This window comes from Hermetia illucens, chromosome 4 (assembly GCF_905115235.1).
Source record: "Hermetia illucens chromosome 4, iHerIll2.2.curated.20191125, whole genome shotgun sequence".
Lineage (NCBI taxonomy): Eukaryota > Metazoa > Arthropoda > Insecta > Diptera > Stratiomyidae > Hermetia > Hermetia illucens.
Genome location: NC_051852.1, coordinates 71,599,938 through 71,613,905, shown reverse-complemented (window position 1 = coordinate 71,613,905; position 13,968 = coordinate 71,599,938). Strand labels below are relative to the sequence as shown.

Below are 13,968 nucleotides of genomic sequence, written 5' to 3'. Positions count from 1 at the left end.
AGACGAAAATCCTCAGCATCAAAATTGTCCAGCAGGCGAGGACAGTTGGTGCAAATGGCGCAAAGCGGAAGCTAAAGGGGAACTGGATAGTTTCCACCACGAGAAGGCACCTTCGACTGAAGAAGTTTAAACAGTCATCAAACCATCTACGAAGATTTGTCATGAGATGATCTCTTGAACAGATGTTTAGGAGCCGAGACCCGGAATAACAATGAGTCTTGATTTGGACTTTCGCTCCTAAACATCTTCATTCTGGGGCCAAGGTCGTAGAAATAGCCACTTTTCTGGCTGTAATTATTTTCGATGAAGGATTCATTGGCATTCTCAAAATCCTAGTGACAATGGGATGTTAAGTTGGTCGCATATGTCAGGTTTGTGTCGACCGCGGTAATGAAGCGCGAATTTGGCGGTCCGAACGACGATCGACTGACCTCGCTAAAAGAGCCAGAATTGAAACCAGAGAGCAACAATCGGCCTTACAAGACTTTTTTGAAGAAACGGAGGGTGCTCTCTATGGACCAGGTATAGCAGATTAATGGTGAGTTAAAATTTTACTGTTGATAATGACATTTAAATTTACAAATGCGTTTTTCTCGAAACTGCATCTTGAAAATCGGCTGCCACCATAGCTCAAAATCTATCCAACCAAATTCTTTGAAATTTCCATGGCTTCTTTAATATTTCTACGGTCCGCAAACTAGGATAATTGTAATCGGACGGGTCGTTAAAAAAAAAAAATCCAAAAAATTAAGTTTAAAAGCCCACCTTACCTTTTAATATTTTCTAATTATCCTAGTTTGCGGACCGTGGAATATTGTCCACATTAAAATGCCGTTTAGTTTTTTTTCCTCGGATGAACACAATGCCCTCCACCGTGGCAGCAGAAAAACACCTTTTTTTGGAGATGGGTGCATAAATTGACACGTATTCCGAAAACTAGCTACAATATCAAGCTGAAAAAATTTATCACATATACTAGAGATATCAATAAACATATGGTGAAAAATCACGTTTCTATGTTTATCCAGTCTTTCAAAATAATTTTTCAAAAAAGGCAAAAAAAACGGCCTTCACACGGGATGACCCCCTTAACAAAAGTTTTAGTTATTTCGTTATTTAGGCGTTTTTATTTACAAATAAAAGTAAATTACTTGCCCGAATACTTTTTTGAGTGAATGTATGTAGATATTCAGATAAAGTAGCCGCATTAGGTTTTGTAATTTCTTTATGATAATTAACACGAAAGTTTCTGGATTGGGCAATATTGAAATTTGGGCGATGTTTGCGACGGGGTGTTGGAGTAATGTTGCCGCCTTTGTTCTTGTGAGGATATCGTGAGCAGAGTTGCCGTCTTAAAACAATCATATTTTTTTAATGGTGCGGTGATGTCTAGTGGCTGGATTACGGCTGAAAAGTACAAGGCTTCCGCTCTCGATTTGTAGGGTGTAAAATTTTGCAAAATGGGCTGCTGTTTGGGGATTTTCGGCTAACCGAAATGCCGCATTATACACGGTTAATATTTCGGCTTTTGGTGACGATCAGCAATCCAATATTCTCAAACGGCAACTCTTTTTTCAGTATTTATGGCCTAAAAAATTAACAGCGGCAATTCGAATTTTTTCAGTCGAAACCTGTTTGTAAGGGCCATAATGCCAACCAAACAATATACCATAGGAAATTTTCAAAAATGGGAACCTTGCCCACAAATTCCAATAAAATAACGGGATCAACACTCTGCGCAAAACATCTGCCAATGAGAAGAACAGCGGGCATAGGACTGCCCGCTTAAATCGTGCCACAGACTGTATATTCATATTTCCGCTTCTTTCAATTGGCAAGCGCGCATTGCTATTTTCAACTGAATTAATTACTATATTAGCCAAACAATGCTGAACAACATTAGTTACCAATAAGAATGTTTGTCTCTCAAATGCAATCACCAATATTTGCGCCTGAGGTAAGGAAAGTCGGTACGTGTGTACATTGGTGCACCCTGTCGACGGTCGTCGCACACAGGCTGTTTAGGCAGTGAGTGAGAATTTCATGTTGTGTGAGCGAAAATTTTATGGGCATCTTGAACGTTGGTAAACATTTTTTCTAAATGCTCACACACAAAAATATCTGAAATTTGTATCTCAATGCTTCCCAGGTTCTGGTTTATACTAACGGTGCTGCTTGACTTACCGGTACCTGGATAATGCGTTCACTGAACTGAACGTGGTTGTCGGCCTTAAAGCCCGTCATACACGTACAGTTCGGCCTGTCGGCAAGCCGCAACATCATTAGTTCAATTCTGTACGTGAAAGGCGTTAGATAATTTTGTGTGTGAACAATTAGCAAAAATATTCATTAGCGTTAAAGATGCCCATAAAATTCAAAGTTTTGGATTTGCACAGAAGCGACAATTTCGACCTATTATAACTTTGTTAGTAATATTGGGATTTCCACCAAACTTGGCAGGATCATGTTTTATGTCATAGTCTATGCTGGAAAATTTCGTGGTCTAGAATGAACTCAAGGGGGGGTTTTGCAGCCAATTACTAAAAATTATAATAACATATTATTATTAACTTTACTTGAATAGATATCGTTATGTAGGGTATTTTGGAACCTAGGCACCATATAGTGACAGATTTTTCGGTTGAGTAGTTTCTGAGAATGGGTCCGTGAAAGAAAAGATCAGTTTCAGGCCCCCGCACTCCCCACTTTTGCAATAGATGTACAAACTAAGACCAGTGTCGGAAAGTACTAATCGAGGCCTTTCATTTGATACCTCACATGACAATACTTGGTGAAAAAAAAATGTACACACCGCTTTGCATATATAGAGAGACCCTCCGCCCACATAAGGTTTGACCTGGAATGATGTAATTCACTGCATGTGTGAGCGTTCATAGTTCCCACTTTTCATCAAATTTGGTGTCAATCGGTTGCCGTTCGAACATACATTTATGCCCATTTCAATTCACCATTTGGGCATTCTGTGATCACGCTCGTAAGTATGTAGCATATAGTATATGCCTACAAACTACAGAGTTCAAACAATCCCTCCCAGTACGGATATAGATTACCCGAAATAAGAATGAGGTCGATTGCTTTCAATTTGTGGGAATGTGCATTGAAAAATGTCTACGAGCGCATAGGTAGCAGCCGAAATGGTGAATTGGAATGCGCACAAATATACCAATATTCCTAATTCATAAACATATATACATGTATATGGTGTATTCCATAAGTGGCCATTGTCGTAATATACGGTTCAGATGGAAAAATTTGTCTGGCATAGCCGCACCCATATGTCTCTCTGAGACCGATACAGACATTTGTCTGACACAAGCACAGATGTTTGTCTATTACAGAGGTTTGCCTGGAATGCCAATACGCCAGGCAATATTCCGTCGTGCTATGCCATTCCGAGTGGGCGTTAGCCTGAAATGTACCAAATTAGATCATTCTAAAGATTTAAATAATATAATAGAAGCAACCTCTAAAATACTGCTCCAAACCAATCCCTGAAGTGTAAATTTTTCATTCGAAGTATCTCGACTGTAAAGATATCCCCGCCCTCAATAAGTAACCCCCACTTCCTTTTAGCCGAGCCTGAACTATGGTAGAAATACATCCAATGTTAATGTCCGTTCCAAGTTCGGTAAAGTGTAGCCAGTGATTGAGTTTTACTAGTTGAGACTAATTTGGTGGATCTTCTAGCGTTGGCGCTTTTTTTCTATCGTCTACTCGCATAACCCCATTTTCGTCTAGGAATGGATGAAGACTTCACAATGAGTCAGTGCTGTTTAAGTGCTTGCTGTGTCGCAGTTGTTTCATCGATTCTGGATGCGCCTGCCATTAAGCTGTTCTGATGATCACGCGAAGTGCTTCTTCTAATTCCTCCACCGTTAAATGGTGCATAGCTCGCTCACTGAGGTCAGACACATGAGTATTTTTGATGAAACGTAGACGATAACTCATAATCCTTTGCATTCGCCGAAAAGAATTCCTATAGTCGATTTGATGTTTGAATGACGGTTGTTAGGCCTTCACAGATAGTATCAACTTTATTCATTTTTTCTCCAGGTCAATGTCAGTGCTGCAATGTTTTCCGGGCCAGGCGTCTTGAGTTCCATGAAGAAATATAGGCTCGAAGAACCACTACTACCATTGCGAAGCTTCTCCAGTGCGATACCTCTTGACACCAGGTCTGCCTGATTAGTGCGGTGTCTTGACCATTCTAGCCGCAACGCATGAGGAAATTTCTCATCCCATCCTATTTTAATTCTGCATAGTTTTTAGAGAAATATTTTAGGCGTCATTGCTGCTGGAGCCATCAGTCCTAACCGGTCGAACAAGCGGGCGTTGACTGCTAGTACTGCAGGTTTCGTGTCTTTACTGTTCGGAGATCTGGAAACTTACTTCGAAACTCGTCTGGCTTGTGTACTTAGATGAGTCCCAGAGTTTTTATCTGGCCTGCTATTTCCTGCGCTAGATCTATTTATAGTGCCTGGTCTGCAGTAGACATTTGATAACATTGCCTTATTGTTTGTGCACCATTTCCATCCCCCAGGGTTTCTTGCAATTGTTGTTGTGTGCCAAGGGTTTCTCTGAGGTTATCTGATCCAGCCATTACATCGTCCATATAGAAGTCTTCCCGCAGTCCTGTTGCACCAAGCGGAGATCGAAGCTGTGTTGAAGGCATTTAGTCGCTAAATACTGGTGATGTGGGGTACAACAGGTGTGTGGGTGAGGGTAGGTGACCGTATTTAGCTGGTAGAATCTCATCCCTTCGCTTGGACAATCCCACCATACAATAGGTTAGAATATTTTATCTTCTTCTGCCACTAGAATTTGTCGATACATCTTCTCAATATCCACCGTGAAGAGATAACGGGATAATCGAAAACGTGTAAGGATGATGAACAGCTCAGGTTGAATAATAGGTCCGGTACATAGCACGCCATTTAAGCTATTATCCTAATGACGTCTTGGAGAAAGCGTTGAACACAAATCTTAATTTCGTCGCGGTGCTTTCTGACTGACTTCTTTGTTGATTTGGCCACTCGGTGAAGCACCGAGTGAGTCTTTCCCCTTGATTGTGGATTATGGAACACCAAATCAAGTCAAATTCAGTTTAAATCCTCAGCACAATGTATGTCTAAAAAGGTCCCTTCGGTGAAACATCGAATGAGCGTATCTGTCTTAATTGGGTGGAAACACCGAATCAAGTGGAGTCTCATCGAGTATATTTCCCTAACTCACTAATCACCTTTTATCGATATGCAAATATTCTTTGCATGCACCGGATGCGCGTGCAGATTGATCTTTTATGAATGCTACCTGAACATCCTCCCCTCGCAATCATGAAGGCCAGTGTTGAGAGATTCCTAGGTAGAAGTATCGGTTTCGTAGTAGTGTTATTAGAGGTTCTACATTTTTTGTTCCGCCGCAACCTATGTTTATCTGCTTCTTGTCTTCGAAAAAATAGATCCAACGGCGTTTAATAACTGGATCCAGCGTGGTGAGTTGTCTAATTTGGACTTTTTGCATTGTTCCTTGAGAGAATGTGGCTGACAAAACTTATTTCACATGTATTCACACTTTGTCCTCTCCGATGCCGTTGTTTGCAAGCGTAGTTCAACTTCTGGGATGGGATCGGTTCGGTGACAGTGCTCCCCCTCCTGATCAGACATCGGATAGTACTGCTCCCGATTCCAATTAGCGATTAGATAACGTAGCGTGGTTGTAATTGTAATTCTATAAGTAGCAATGGCATAGGTACAATATAGAATAGCTCGAAACGTTCGACCAATATTAATTGTAGTTTTAATCCTCCTCCAATAGTCATGATATTATAGATTTCTAGTAGATCGGTCGATTTAGTTGGCATCCGTAAATGTGTCGGCAATTCCTCTTTGATGTTTGATAGCTCCTGTTGTAATTGGTGTGGCCCCAACAATTGCGGGTTAAATTTTCAATGCTGTGTATCAATAAGGACATCTACAAAGCTTGTTTGTCCGTTTTGATAGTGATTGACTGATAATAAGAACTGTATTGCTGCTGATGAAAAGGACTGCATCGCTTCTTGCTCCCACATTTCCTTAGCTAATTTGTTTGTGTGGTGAGAACATGTCGTCTGTGTGTCCCTTTCCAAGAAACAAGTGGCATCATTTTGCGTAGGGATTAAGGAAGGGATTACAGAGTTACAGCATTTTTCGTGAATACTGTCAAAAAGTTTGACCTTCCCAGCAAAATCACAATTTCCCACTCCGTCAATTTTTTAATCCCAGATTTGATACCATTTTCGCAAACTAAATAAAATTTCGTATAAATGGATATTATTTCAATTACAAAGGACATCATCACTTCAAAGAGATAACTGTTCAAACTTTGAAGAAATTTTAAAATCGATTCTTCATCTAAATTTCAATATGCATTGTTGTAACGGTACTTACAAACCTGCAAAGTTAATAAAAGTTACCTTATTATGTTAGCTTTCAAATGACATCAGGCTTCATTATGGAAAATTTAGGAATATTACGTATGAAAAGGATAATTAAGCCCATTATTTTTACATGTTATTTGAAACCTGACATAATGTGACAAATTTTATCAAATTTACAGGTTTGTATATTGAAAGTACCGTTACAGTAATGCATATTGAAATTTAGACAAGAAACCGAGTTTGAAATTCCTTTAAAATTTAAACAGTTATATTTTCGGGGGATAATGACCTCTGCAATTGAAAAACTATTATCAGAAACTTTATGTAGTTTTCGACAATTGTATCAAATCTAGGATTAAATGATAAGGGAGTTGCAAAATGTTCTTTTTTTGGGAAGGTCAAGTTTTTTGACACTTCACGAGACATGCTATAACTGTGTATTGGTAAAAGATAGAGTGCCCATTCCATGGACCAAATTTCCTCAAAGAACTGACGCTATGGACCATTAAAATGTGTACCATGACAAACGGGACACCCTGTATATATATAAATCAATATATACATACAAACATCTGATAGTTTGGAAATATTTCATCACCTAAGATGGGTTCAGCTTCCGCTATTCCAATTTGTTTGGTCTAGCCTTGCGACGCCGACGAAGGAGTAAATTGAACCCACACTCTTTGGTAAAGATCATTTTCTCTCTCCTTATCTGGCATTTTTACAACAACTCGCTAACATACTCTTTTCTGAGGAATGTTAACCCTATTTACCTCAAAGTGAGCAAGATTCAAGATGATGCCGAGTTTAGTCCATCCATTGTTCATCATCGACATACTTATGTTGAACCCTTTTCGAGAAAGTTGACACATAATTTCCTTAATGGAAATTGAAGAGCTCCTTTCCATGCGCGCATGAATTTCTATTAAAACTTCATCCGTCAGCTTTTTCTGTCGACACCACTCCCTTCATTTGTTAAAGTTTTAATTTCATTTGTTTAAGAGTTAATTTACTCAGTTAACGAGTTAATTTCATTTTCGTTAAGTAATTAACTTCATTTGCAAGGTAGTTAATTTCATTTATCAAAACGTTAATTTAATTTGACGAATAGTGAATTTGTCTTGCAAATGGTATATAATGTAGAAGGTCACTTAATAATACTGAAGGCTTACTCATCACGTGAGAAAGCAAAGGAAAAGCGTAACTGTTTGCGAAACGCACTCAAGCACTCCCATCATACCGAGGCACAGTTGCTATTTTATGCAGAACAGAAGGACATATTATATTAAGATAACCTTAACGGAGCAAAAGCAAAAAATTGAAATACAGTCAACTTAATAGGATATGCCTTACACATTAAAAAGAGATAGTGAACATATAATTTTGTGGATACAAGTTTTCGGCAAAGGCAATGAGCAAAATGTTCAAAAAGAAAAAAATTAAAAAAATGCGAAAAATATGTCGTACATTTTTGTAGACCAGATACTAGTCTCCAAGAAATTAAGTCTACCATTTTTGTATGTACATATGCATATAATGACGGGAAATAAAACGAAAGGCAATGGATTGAATTGCATCAACAATTCCTATTTGTCCATTTCTGCATATACTATAGTGAAGGGAGTGAAAAGAAAATACTGGGAAGAATGGAAGCTTAAGTTTGCCGAGGAAAATCAATCAAATCTTCTTACCAAATTACAGGGGGTACCGAGAGAAACTGGTGTAACTATTCCTGCAATAAAAAAAAATCATTTGACTATCGAACCCGCATTGACATTCTGCTAGAGGCGTGAACCTTTTGTAACCATTTAAATAAGGGAACTGTAAAACCAGGCCAGGTAGACGGATTATATTTTGTTGATATTTACTCCAAAACACAACGACTAAGAGTGCGTTGGAGAAGGATGATAACAACTCCATCTGCTTCCCGAACAAGAGCGTGCAAATATATATGTATGTACTTCTAGTGAGCATTAGTTGATCTGAAAAATGACAATAATTCCTTAATGCCTTCGAAACACAACCACAAACTCGACGAAAACAAGGACATTCAATCCTTGCCATTGGGCGTCTGATTATAAGGAAACAATAGATGCAAATAGAATGTAGTGAACCTCCGTTAGGCTGGCGTCCCACCCCGTGTGAGAATTATTGGGAACTGGGAAGGAGGCTCCCGGGCCGAACATGATGAGTCTTCATATTCCATGTACGTGTTGATGTTTAATATTTGCGAAAATAATGAGTTGTTGAAATTGGAGTCGTGTAACTGGAGAATGTTCTGTTATCTGAGCTTTTGCCACAACGTTGGAAGTGAAATACGAGCCACAATACCCGCAGAGGCAGAGGCAAGGCACCAGGAGGCAATCGGAGACCAAAGCGGACAGGAGTAGCATCATCAGCGCAACGATCGAATTCGACTCGGGCATGACGATGACAACATTCATGATGGAAGGTGGTAAAGGATTTTGGGATGTGTGGTGATGGGTTCTCAGCGCGTGGACGGAGCAAAGATTGTGATATAGGGTTCGGAGTTGACTTTTCTGTTACTTCTGGAAGACGCGAGCTCATTCCCACATATTACTTTACAATAAAAGTTTTTATTAATTCCAACAAGAACTAAATGATAAAGTTTTAGGACGCGCACCCTTTTCCGTCTCTTAATAATGCCAACAATAGCTGTGGTCAGTGTTGTAGAAAACGAAAAATGTATGTTATAAAAATCAGAAATGAATCACAAAGATAATTTTAAATTGGCGCACTTGATTCCGAAAGCAAAAAATGAGTCAGAAAAAAAGTCATTACGAATCTTACATCCCTAAAAAATCATTTTGTGTAAAAACCTTATTATTATAGTTAGTCTGTCACATACAATTTACTCTAAAAGGGCTTAACCTAACGTCATGAAATATGGTGAGAGCAGGTGAGGTGAGGTCTATGAGTCCCTTTACATGTGTGAGCGCGATGATTTTATGCTGAGTTAAAGATGAAGCTGTCCACTCATGTGGTAGCGGGGTGTACTTTTTTACCACAATATGGTCATTTGGAGTATGAAATGAGACGGCTCAATTAGTACTTTTCAACGCTGGGCCAACTTTTCATATTAACTAGAAGATAAGGGAACTGAGACCCAAAATGTAGGTACCCTAAAGTGTAACAAGTCTCGCTGTCAGCCTATCCAACCGAAAAATCTCAAATTAATCACAATGACGCATCTATATAGAATCTTACCATATCACATTCCATTATCTGCTCTAATAGAGTCAATAATGGTATATAACTATATTTAAGAACAGCCTAGAAATACACCCCCTTAAATTCATTCTGGAAGTACAAAATTTGGCATGACCGTGAAGGGTGATAGTATTATAATAAAAATCTTTGGCGCGCCAATTCAATTGGATTTGGTAGTGCACTTCAAAAGAACATACAGGGCATAATTGGAAAGTTTCGAGTAAATCCTACAATTATTAACAAACTTCCAATAGGTCAAAGTTTCCAATTTCGTGTGAACTTACTGTTCGGAAGACAGCATATGTTACATAGGATATGTTCTATAGGTTTTGCAAGTCTAATTTACCTCCGTAGCCTCGACGAGGCCTATTCAGTGTAGGAGCGCAACCCCGAGGCTGAGGGAGATTCAGCTACCATGGGATCCCTCGAATCCACCCTTTTTTGCCTTAAAAATACCTTGAGTGTAACGTGCTACTCCGTTCTACGTGTCCTAGTGCTGTAGCATGGTCTCAATTATAGTATCCGGAGACCCTTGACACCGATCCAGCGGAAGGTGCTGGCAATGGCGCTCCTACGTCCTGTAAAACCAAGTCGGAATACCGGAAGCTTCGGGTATAAAGGCTTTTTCACATTTTTCATTAGCACCCATATACTATATACCTATATACACACATGTCTGGTTGGAGTAATTGATATTTATATACAAATGACTAAAAACTGTGGCTCAGTGATTTCCTTAACCGGGTTATTTAGGAAGGAAGGACACCATCTGACTGGCAACAAAGTACCACTGTTCCAATATGGAAACAGTAAGGTAGTCCAGCAGAATGTTCAAATTACTGTCCGATCCGGTTACTTTCCCATACCATGAAGATTTGTGAACGCATTCTTTACAACAGTATTCGCGAAATCGTTGAAATAACCGTGAATCAAGTCGGATTTGTCAAGAACTGCGGAACTACTGACGCAACACACGCTGCGCGGTTACTCATGGAGAAACACCGTGAGAAGCATCGCCCTCTTTACATTGCCTTTCTGGATCTAGAGAAAGCGATTGACCGTGTGCCACACGAACTCATCTGGTATGCTTTACGACAACACTTCGTGCCAGAACACCTCGTGCGATGGGTTCAATTGCTCTACCATGATCCGAAAAGTAAAGTTCGAAGTATGGCGGGTGTATCAAAACCGCTTCGTGTCTCTATTGGTGTTCATCAAGGAAGCGCCCTCTCACCACTCCTCTTTGTTCTTGTTATGGACACCGTCACAATGGATATCCAACGTGCAGCGCCCAATACACTGCTTTATGCAGATGATCTTTTCCTAGCATTTAATAGCAAAAGTGATCTCGATCAACTTGTCCAAAAATGGAATGAACGCCTCTCAGAACAAAACTGAATTTTTGACAACCGATTCCCATGAAACAGAGGATTGCGTTATGAAATTACTTCACGCATTAACGCAACCTGGATGAAGTGGTGTTCCACAACTGGTGTCCTTTGTGATCGATGTATCAACGAACGTCTCAAATCTAAAATTTACCGGAATGTCATCCGTGCTGTCGCCCTCTATGGTTCTGAGTGTTGGCCGACCATAAAAGAAAATGAACGGCATCTTGCGATAATGGAAGATGCTACGTTGGACTAGTGGCGTCACACGTTTAGATCACATCCGAAATGAGGATATTCGCGATCGTTATGGGGTTGCACCGATCATGGAAAAGTTGCGAGAGAGGCGTCTTCGATGGTATGGTCACGCAATTCGTGCCAACGAGAATTCACTTGCCAAGATTGGTCTGAACATCGAAGTCGATGGTAAACGACCAAAAGGCAGGCCGGAACAACGGTGGCTTGACACGCTAAATGGGGATTTGAAAGCCTCGAGATTGCACCCAGATCCGGCATTCGATAGATCCAAATCGCGAAACCGATCACGCTGAGCCGACCCCGCTTGTGAACGGAACAAAGGCTGAAGAAAAAGAAGAAGACTAAAAAACCAAAACAAAATAATTCTTTACGACCCAATTCATAAGAACTCATTTCGTTGCGGTATTGATGAATTGATATGTGATGATGACGTCATACAAGTTGTAGAGTGCACGAAATTCGCAAAAAATGGTAAAGTTTTACCCGCTATAACTTTGTTAATATTAGTTGGATTTTCTTCAAACTTGGTGTGCATTATGTTCTTCTTTATACGCATGCCAAATTTTGTTCTTCTGGGATGAATATAAGGGGGGTTGGCAGGCAAGTTTCTAAAACGTGGAAATATATTATACTATTATTAACTTTATTTGTGTAGATATCGGAACCGGATGTATGTTCAGGCCTAGATTTTGTAGAGATACACCACTGTGATTTTTTCAGATTTTTCGGTGGGATAGGTTCTGAGAACGAGACCTGTTACACTGTTTGGTGGTCACATTTTCAGCCCTCACTCCCCTGTGTTTCACCCAATATCAAATATTGAACCAGTTTCGAAAAGTACTAATTGAGACCTTTCATTTGATACCCCACATAGCTACATTCTGTAAAAAAAAAAAATTTGCACCCTTCATTCACATGTACGGGAAGCCCCCCTTAAACTTAACACAAAATGGCGCCACTTACTGCATGTAAAGGAAACACCAGATTACATACTGTAGCCGTTTCCGAATAAATCGGGTGTGACAGACAGACACCGACTCGATTCTAATAAGGTTTTGTTTGCAAAACAAAACCTTCCGTTCAGTATCTGTCTGTCTGTCTGTCACACGCACTTTTCTCAGAAACGGTTATACCGACTAACACAAAATTTGGTGACAAGGTGGGAACTGTGAACGCCCAGACATGCAGTGAGTGATATCCTTCTAAATTGAGATTTAGGGAGGATCCCCATACATGTAAAAGGGGGGTGTAAAAATTTTTTTCATCGAATATCGTCATGTGGGGTATCAAATGAAAGGTCTCGATCAGTACTTTTCAAAGCCGGTATTGGTTTTGAGATTTGTTAGAAAGGCGGGGAGTGGGAAGGGCGGAAATTGATGATTTTTTTGACGGGCCCACTCTCAGAAACTACCCAACCGAAAAATCCGAAAAAAATCATCAAGCTGCCTCTATATATTGCCCAGGCCTCAAAATACTCTCCATTAGAGATGGGCAAAAAATAACCAAACTGTTAAAAATAACAGTTTCTTCATCAAAAACGAATTAATCGTTTTTTCAATTTTAAAACAACAGCTACATTTTTCTGCCTAAATAAAACATGAAAATGAAGCGGTAACGTATAACATTTAACGTATGACAAAATCAACTGTTAACGATAACGAGTGGAAAGAAACGTTTTCTGTTAAAACTAAAAACGCATTGCATCGAAACGATTAGCTAGTCGTTTCGGCTATTCTTCATGGGAATGAGTTAGACAATGTCGAGTCCACAGTTAGATACTAGACAGCTACCTCACTCCCCCTTGCCCCTCAAGGGGGGAAATCAGTGCGAGTACACACGATTTCAAATTGTTTTGCCCTTGAGCATGAGTGAGATGTACCGAAAACCCGATCAGCTGTGTTTGACATACCGCCTGGACTTGCCAATGTTTTGGTGAGACTGGCACGTTTTTGCTTATGTATAAGTGAATACGTGAAACAACTTTTTGCCATATGGGTGAGCACGCCGTAGTACCAGAATAGCAAAAGCTCACCGATCTCTCTCTTACCAATACGATTTGACGAAGATTATGCCTTTTCCTTGTTTAGCGTCTCTGATGTGTACAGATAAGCTTTTGGAAGCACATTTGCAAGTGGGGTCATTTTTGTAAGGGTACTGCCTATAGTAGATCTACTGGTAGGCATCGAAGCGATGTGTGGAGCTATTTTTCACAAAAAGAAAACGTAAAAGCAGTTTGTAATATCTGCAAAGCTGAAATTTCGTTTAAGAGTACAATAACTAATTTTAAAAGCCACCTGAAAAGGAAGCACGTAGGCGTTTATACAGAACTTGTTTCCAAAAATTGTGCAAATGATAATTCGCAGAATAGCAGCGGATCAGTAATACCTCTTGAGTCTGAAACAGCCACCATTGACACCGAAAGCGCAGAAACGATTCCTCAGCCAAATGTATCCGTACCGGTAATACCTTCAGCATCCAGCGGCCAAAATCGAGTAAAACGGCAACGAACAATTGGCTCCTACATTGCTAAAGAAATAACTTCACACCAAAAGAATCTAATTGATCGGGATCTTCTCGATTTATTTGTGAAGGAATTTCATCCATTCAGTATTGTTGAAGAACCTTCCTTTCGGAAGGTCATCAAATGGATTCCCG

At 39.8% G+C, this 13,968-nt stretch overlaps 1 protein-coding gene across 1 annotated transcript in view; it reads left to right on the top strand.

Moving 5' to 3' along the window:
• LOC119655144 (sine oculis-binding protein homolog) overlaps positions 1-13,968 on the top strand; it is a 211,410-nt gene that overhangs the window by 47,714 nt on the left and 149,728 nt on the right. The gene's annotated exons all lie outside the window — the stretch shown is intronic.